The sequence below is a fragment of the Kogia breviceps genome, chromosome 13 (genome assembly GCF_026419965.1).
Source record: "Kogia breviceps isolate mKogBre1 chromosome 13, mKogBre1 haplotype 1, whole genome shotgun sequence".
Taxonomy (NCBI): Eukaryota; Metazoa; Chordata; class Mammalia; order Artiodactyla; family Physeteridae; genus Kogia; species Kogia breviceps.
Window position 1 is genome coordinate 55,672,650 of NC_081322.1, and position 8,525 is coordinate 55,681,174.

Here is an 8,525-nt window from a genome sequence, read left to right on the forward strand (position 1 = left end):
AAACATGATGACTCAGACACCTAGGCACAGTGACAAGATAATGTGGGTGACTACAGAGCCAGCCAAGGAGATGAGGACTTCAATCTTCTATTGTCTTATTCTAAGGCTAGATCAAGCCCTTCACCTGTTTACAATAATGTTTATATTTCAGAAATTATTTCTCAGGCATTAATCTTTTCAGTTTCCACAAAACAGCTGGAATTAAACTTTTAAAAAAATTCCTTTGATGTCTTCTTAGTTGATTCTTTATAGACTTTGATATTTTTATTTTAAAAAATCATGCTTATTCTAGAAAAAAATAGAGAATGGAGATAAGTAGAAAAAGAGAGAGCTAAAAAAGTAAAAAAAGAAGAAATATACTGATAATTCCAATATTACTGATATATTCTCAGTTGATATTTAGAGCTTTTGATTTTTAATTTTAAGAAATTATGCTTATTCTAGAAAAATTACAGTAAGTAAATAAGTAAACAAAATTTTTAAAAAGAGAATTCACTGATAATCCCATATCCGTAGAGAACCATGACTAACATATTTGTGTCTGTCCTGGGCATTTTTCTCTACATGTGTATAAAATATAATAATAATAATATATACACTATTTTTTAACGCTGTTTTTTTTTTTCTTTTTTTTTTTTTTTAACTCAGTAGCACATTGAGAACAAGTCGATTTACTCTAAAAAGAAGTAGACCAATAGCGGCAAAAAGTCCATTTACAATGTGAAAATGAAGAAAGTGAATCAATTTAGATAGAACAGGGAGACAGGGAAAATAATAAGACTGGGAAAAGGAGTTCTTTTGTTTACCCAGGAAAGGCTGAATTTAACTCTTCTTCCCCTTAACACATGCAGGTACTTGGAAAAGCTCACTCTAACTTGGGTCCAGGAGACCCAATCAGCCTGGAAAGCAGTGACAGACTTTCTTCATGCTTATATTTTATGCATTTGGTGACTACTCTGTGTGTACAGAAGGGGGTCTTTGAGAATACATTCTGCTGAACACCTAATATCTGTACTTCCCAAATTCATACTGATAAGGACCCATAGATGCCTCATTTGGGGACTGAATTGAAAGCACCAATACCCACTAAAAAAATACCTTTTCCTTCTAAAAAATTACTTCTTGAATTGAAATCCATGTAATCAGCTAACATGAAAATTTGTCTAACCTGAGTGAAGATACTAGTCTAATTCTGACCCACTTTTAAACTTGAGCATAATAATATATTTTCTAATATTTTCAATGAAAGAGTAATTCAACATTCACATTTGGCATTAAAAAAATCTCAATAATCAGATGCTTCTCCATCAAAGAAAGCAATCTAGTCTTAACTATCAGAAAAAATAATTCCTATTTCCATTTATCTCCAGCTCCCTTTGCAGTTCATTCCAGGCCAATGATCCATTGTTTAATTTAGCAAGAAGTCATTCAAAATGAGATCCTTCAGTTGTCTCTGATCTTTAAGGCTTCCTCTCCCTTTCACTTTCTTTGAATCTAAAAGAAATAAATGCCCTCCTCTTTCTATGCATTTATCTACTTTTAGAATCCATGCTCTTCTCCAGCTGTTGAAGTTATTGGCATGGTATTGTTTACGATATTGCTTCGTTATTGCTTTAATGTCTGTAGAGTATGTAATAATGTCGCTTTTTAATTCGCCAAAATTGTAATTTGTGGGGATTTTTTTTCTATTTTTCTTGGTCAGTCGAGTTAATTTATCAATTTTACTAATCATTACAAACAAAAAGTTTCAGTTTCTTCGATTTTGTCTATTGTCTATCATTTCATTGACTTCCACTCTTGTGTTTATTTTACCCTTCCTAATGATTGCTTGTGTTTAATTAGTCCTTCTTTTTATGGTTTCTTAAAGTAGAAACATATCATTGACTGAGCTTTTTTTTTCTAATATGAGCATTTAGAGTTACAAATGGCCCTTCAAGCCCTGCTACACCTATGTTTTGCACATTTTGATATACTACTACACTTTAACTTTTTCAGGATCATTCAATTCCAAATATATGTCAATTTTCTTTGGAATTTCCTCTTTGATCTATAGATGGCTTAGAACTTCGTTGTTTAATTTCCAAATATTTGATGATTTCCAGGTGTATTTTTTTTACTGACTCCTAAAGTAGTATTGTTGTGTTCAGAGAACGTTTTGAACTATCCCAATTCTTTGATATTTATTGAGACACATTTTATGGCCCAACATCTGATCTATCTCTGTGAATGTCTGAAGTGCACTTGAAAAAAGTACTTATTCTCCTGTCAATGGATGTAGTATTCTACAAATGTCAAATGGGTTAAGTTTGTTGTTAGTATTATTGAAAATTTTTAAATCCTTAGTGATTTATACCAATTTTTCCATCATTTACTGAGAGAGGAGTATTGAAATCTTCAACTACAATCATGGATTTGTCTATTTCTCCCTTTGATTCTGTAAGTCTTTGTTTCATGTATTCTCTTTTTAGATTCATACCGATTTGTGGGTTGTCTCCTCCTGATGAATTGATCCTTTTATCATTATGAAATGTTCCTCTTATCTTTGTCAGTACTTTTTTTCTGAAGTCTACTTTGTCTGCTTTTAATATAGGCAAATTTTTACAATTAGTGTTTGACTGATACATATTTTACCACCCTTTAATTTTAGCCTATTTGTAGCTTTATTTACACTTAATGTACTCCTTTTTTAAGCAGCTAATAATTTGGCCATGGATTTAATCAGGCCTGGTGAATTTATTTTTGTTGACATGTTTATGTTTGGTTGTAAATCTACTATCTTACTGTTTGCTTTTTACTCGTTCACATAATCTGTAGGTTTTTCCCCTGCTTTTCTGACTTTCTTTTGGGTTGAGTAATTTTTAGCATTTCATTTCATTTCCTCTACTGGTTTATCTTCATATTTTTAAATTTTATTTTTTTAATAGTTACTTTAGGATTTATTACATGAATTTTAATATATTAGACTCTCCCACCAAAAATATTATAATAATTTATGTATATTGTAAGAATCTTAACAACAGTATAATTTCATTTTCTTCCTTCTCATCTTTTGTGCTGCCACACATGTCATAAACCCCATGATAGTTTGTTTCTCCTTTGAAGAGTCAACTAGTTTTTTTAAAAAATTATGATGTGAAAAAGTATTTTATATTTACCTATATATTAAACTTATCTGGAGCTCTTCATTTCTTTGTGTAGAATCACATTTTAATACAGCATTATCCATCAACCTGAAGACCTTCTTTATATACTTCTTGTAGCCCAGGTCTCTGGCAATAAATCCTCTCAGATTTGCTTGGTCTAATAATCTCTTCACTTCAACTTCATTTGAAAAATACTTTATTTGTTTATAGAATTCTAGGGACACACTCTTCTTTTCTTTTAGTAATTTAAAAATAATAATCCATTATTTTTTCTCCATTATATCTGATTAGAAGGCAACAATCATTCTTATTACACTCCCCTGAAGGTGATGTGTCTTTTCCTCTGTCTGCTTTTAATATTATGTACCTAAGGAAAAAATGGGTTCACCTAATTTTTATTTCCTTTCTCAGGGCTTGCTGCCTTTTGTCAAACATTTGAAATAGTTATTTCATTTAATTTTTTCCAGTTGTATAGTTGTTTATGCCTTAGAGTAAGTTTAGTATTAGTCCCAACATCACGGCCAGAAGCAGAAGTCTGATAGGGTAGCTTTTAAATGCAAGTAAGTAATGAGCATCCAAGAAATAGTGAGTTCCCCAGTTTGAATATTTCTTTTACTTAACACTCAGTAGCTGTTGGTGATTTTGAAGTGGGGTTGTGACTTAGTGATATGATTTAGAAAGTTTTGGCTAACAGTTGTAGCAAAAATATATTGAAATGAGAAAAAAAAGAGAGGCTAGGTGAACTTTTAAGATGTTGTTTCAATTGTGAAGGAGATACATAATAAATTCCTACTCCAAAAGGGAGGCATAGAGAAGGGAGAATAAATTCCCCTAGAAATAGAGATAGATTCTACAGATACAGATAAGGCAGAAATAACCCTAGCTGGAGAAGCTGAAGGGTATGGATTCTAACCAAAAGCAGGTAAATGCATAGAAAAGAGGACACTTATTTCTTTTAGAACAGAAGAAAGTGAAGGGGAGAGGAAGACTAAAAGCTCAGGGACAACGGAAAAATCTCATTTTGAATGACTTCTCACTAAATTAAACAATGGATCGTTGGCCTAGAATAAAGTAGTAAGTAGAATAGAGATAAAAGGAAAATAGGAGTTATTTTTCCAATAGTTAAGACAAGATGTCCTCCTTTAATGGAAAAGCAACTGATTGAGATTAAAAAAGAAATAAAAGCAAAAGAAGCACCTATACATAATCCTGATAGTATTAAAAAGACAGAAGATCTCATAATAACTGGATCAGGAAAACCTTATTCATAGTTAGATCTTTACCAGTGATATGTAGCAACATCTTCATGACTTCTGGCATCTAAATAACACAATATCATGGCATTGCAGCCTGCTTATTTTCCTGCTGAAAAATTGTTGTTTGGCTTTTATAGTCCTATTCTGTTTCTGAAATGGTTTCTAAACGATTTTTTACGAACAAGGCAGTTTGTTAAAGAAGTCAGTGTCCGGATGATAGAGAAAAACGAAAAGACTGTTTTCCACAAATCTAGCTAAGAGGTATATTTCCACTAACTTGTTCCAGTATTCCTAAATTCCTAGTGGTGCTGTATTTTAATTAATGAAACCTAAAGCTGGGGAACACATTACCCATCTCATTCAAGCCCTTACTTTACAGATGAGAAAGTCATGGCTCCTCTTACCTCACAGATGTTGAGTGATTGGTACAATGTCACATAACTTATTAGTGACAGAGCCATGCTATAAAAACCACATCATATATATCTATTAAGCGTCTTGTGCCCAGTATTATGCTAAGTGCTTTAGTGTCACAAGACACTCTGATGAGAAAACAGTGTCATAGAGGTTAAGTAAATCGCCAAGATAACCAACTAGTAAATGGCAGGGCCAGAACTGGATTCAAAGCCTGCCTGACTCCAGTGCTTTTATCCAGTACTTCAAAGTCTTTTTTTTTTGCCCCATTTGTACTGTGCTTTTTGTCATTTCCATTGGTAAAAATGAAAGCCTGAACCGATAGTCTTATCAAAACTTGACTGATCGATTTGTAGAAAAACAAATGGGTAAGACCAGTAAAATAGCCCACACTCTTGCACATCAGCTTCTGACTCCAGGAAATCTAATGCCAGTAGAAAAAAATGTAGGTTTTCCTCCTTGGTGGCCCTGCAACCCTATACTTCCTTTTTCTCAGGCCATTCTGCTTTAAAAAAAATTATACATCTGGGGTACTCACAGGCTCAATGCACCAGATCTAAATCTTTTCCCACTCATAAATGGGTTCCCATAAGACCAGTGTTTTTCCAACTGAGAACTGTGACCCATTAGTGCACCATGAAATCAATTCAGTGCGTCATAACTAATGTATTTTTTTAATTAAGTAAGATAGAGTACATTCTCTCCTCTACCATTTGACCCCCACTAATATATTAGGCTTGAAGGGGATTTTCTTTGATTCATATTGGGTGGCCTTGGGTAGAGGTAGTTTCTTCTAATTTTGATTTTGCTTGAGTTTTCATTGCACATTTACTGAAATCAGCATAAATCCTGACCCAAAAAACCCCTTGCAGAGGGTCCTTAAAAGAAGAGACACTTTCCCTATGAGCTATTTATATAATAATTAACTTAGGGTGCTCTAGTGGTCTTTCGAACTTTCTCTTTACCGGGGGCCTGGAATCTATGGGCTTCTCAGGTTAATTGCAACCAGTCTAATTCCTGCCTCCTCTGTGCAAGTCAGGGTCCAAGACTTTGGAGGCTTGAGGGCTCTGTGAAGTTTCAGCTGCCAAATAACACGGGGCGGAGAATCAGCTGGAGTTCAAGTGTTTGTCGCACTCCCTCCCCAAGTGAAAAGCCACACTGAAATATTTGTCCTCTGTGCTTTGTTCCTAAAGCAAACAACATTTAGCTAAGTATGGTGTAAAAGGTTACCATTTGCCACAACTGATAAATAAACTGGTAACCACAATGATGAGGGAGAAGTGGGGGTATTTTGAGGTCTTGAGGGGAATTGAAAGCTCTCTTTCAGTGGAGACAGGCTACAAAAGACTAAAATCATCAAAACAAGGAAATCAATCTTTTTCTTAGAACAGAAGCTTTGTTGCCTGCAGTGTTTTTATTTTTAGATGACTGCTTATTAGCAGGTAGAAGAATTTGTAGAATTATTTTTCTGACAAAGAGATTAAGAGTGAAGGTAAAGCTCAAATTTCATTTTATCTTTTTTTCTTTAAACATTTTTACTTAAAAAATAATATTTTGGGCCCCTAATGAAAACAGAAAAATTAGATGACTAGATTTTTCTGATCAAAGCAAATTTAATAGAAACAAAATTCAAAAGCAAGATACTAAATAAGTGGGTTTAGATAAATCTAAAGTTTAACTGTGTATTATTAACTGTTCAAGTTAATTCAGAAGAACCCGTTTTTTTCTATACTTATATTGCAAAGCTTTTCTACTTATGTAGGCTTTTGGTTTTACAGGGTTTTGATGAAATTTACTTTGTTTAGAACTAGCAGGTGTGGTCAAGATATCTGAGTAGGAAGGCCCTGAACTCCCCTCCTCTCACAGGCCATCAAAATTACAGCCATTTACAGAGAAACTATCCATGAGCACGACCTGAAGACTAGCAGAAAAGATTTTCCACAACTAAAGATATAAAGAAGGAACCACAATGAGATGGGTGGAAGGGGTAGAGACCTGGTATAGTCAAGACCTACACTCCTGGGGTAGGCAACCCACAAACAGGATAATTGTGATTGCATAGGTCATCCCCAAGGAGTAAAGGGTCAGCACCAGACCTATATATTCTGTTACATTGATCTATCCATTGATTTCAGCACCATATTAAATTCTTACATAAAGTTTTAATATCTAATAAAACGAATTCCTTCTTAGCTACTCTTTCTATGTTTTTTAATCCCCAAATATTCTTGGCTAAGTTTCTCTCTTTAGTCTTCTAAAAATGTTTAGAGTAGTTTCTAATGTCCCAAAACGACACAATTTTTGGGGGCAGGGGTGGAATTTTTATTGGAACCTGTATAAACATGTAAATTAATTTAGAATAATTAATGTATTTGTCAGATTCCATCTTCCATGAAATATGATACATCTCTTTATATAGCAAAACTTTCTTTTCCATCTCAGTAAATGTTTATGGTTTTCTTAACATAAGTCTCACATTTCTTGATAAGGTACTACTAGATTATTTTACTGTTAGATTATTAGGTTCTTATCATGTTTTATATGTTTATTATGTTTTATAAGTGCTTATAATTGATATACAGCTTTATATATATAGTTTTTAGATTGATTATCTTGGGTTTTCTCAAAAGCAAATCTTATAATCTACAAATTATGTTTTATTCATTCAATGGAAAATATTTATTAAGCATTTACTCTGTGTCAGCCAAATGTTCTAAGCACTGAGCACACAATACTGGGATGGGGGCGAGCTGCGGGTTGCGGGGGGAGTATGGTATATTTCTAGCCAAGAGAAGAACGACAATACAGATTTTAACAAAGATAACATAAATTAGGATAGGTAGTGCTTAGGACAAAGGAAAAACAATTGAGCAAAGAAGAGGCATATAAAGTAACCAGGGTGGATATTGAAATTTTAGATAGAGTAAAAGCCTCACCAAAAAATATCTTCTGGACTTCCCTGGTGGCGCAGTGGTTGAGAATCCGCCTGCCGATGCAGGGGACACGGGTTCGTGCCCCGGTCCGGGAAGATCCCACGTGCCGCGGAGCAGCTGGGCCCGTGACCCATGGCCGCTGCGCCTGCGCATCCGGAGCCTGTGCTCCACAATGGGAGAGGCCACAACAGTGAGAAGCCCGCGTACCGAAAAAAAAAAAAAAAAAAAAATCTTCTGAGTAAAGAAGTTGGAACAGTTCGGAAAGAGAGTAATAGTAAATGAGATTTTTTTTTTTTTTTTTTTTTTTTTTTTTTTCGGTATGCGGGCCTCTCACTGTTGTGGCCTCTCCCGTTGCGGAGCACAGGCTCCGGACGCACAGGCCTAGCGGCCATAGCTCACGGGCTTAGTTGCTCCGCGGCATGTGGGATCTTCCCGGACCAGGGCATGAACCCGTGTCTCCTGCATCGGCAGGCGGATTCTCAACCACTGCGCCACCAGGGAAGCCCATAAATGAGATTTTAAAAATATATAATGGAGGTCTTTGTGTGTCATAGCAAAGACTTTGGAGTTTTTATTTGGAATGAGTTGGGAAAATATTAGAAGATTTAGAGCCAACAAGTGATATGAACTGCTTTAGACTGCTGTGGTTCTGGCTGTTGTGTTAAGAACAGATTGAAGAGGATGAAAGCAAGGAGACCATTTGCGGAGTGGAACAGAAGCTGTCATTCTCCTGGCCATACAGCCTTGGTTTACCCCAAAAGGCACCTGTAGACAGTTCT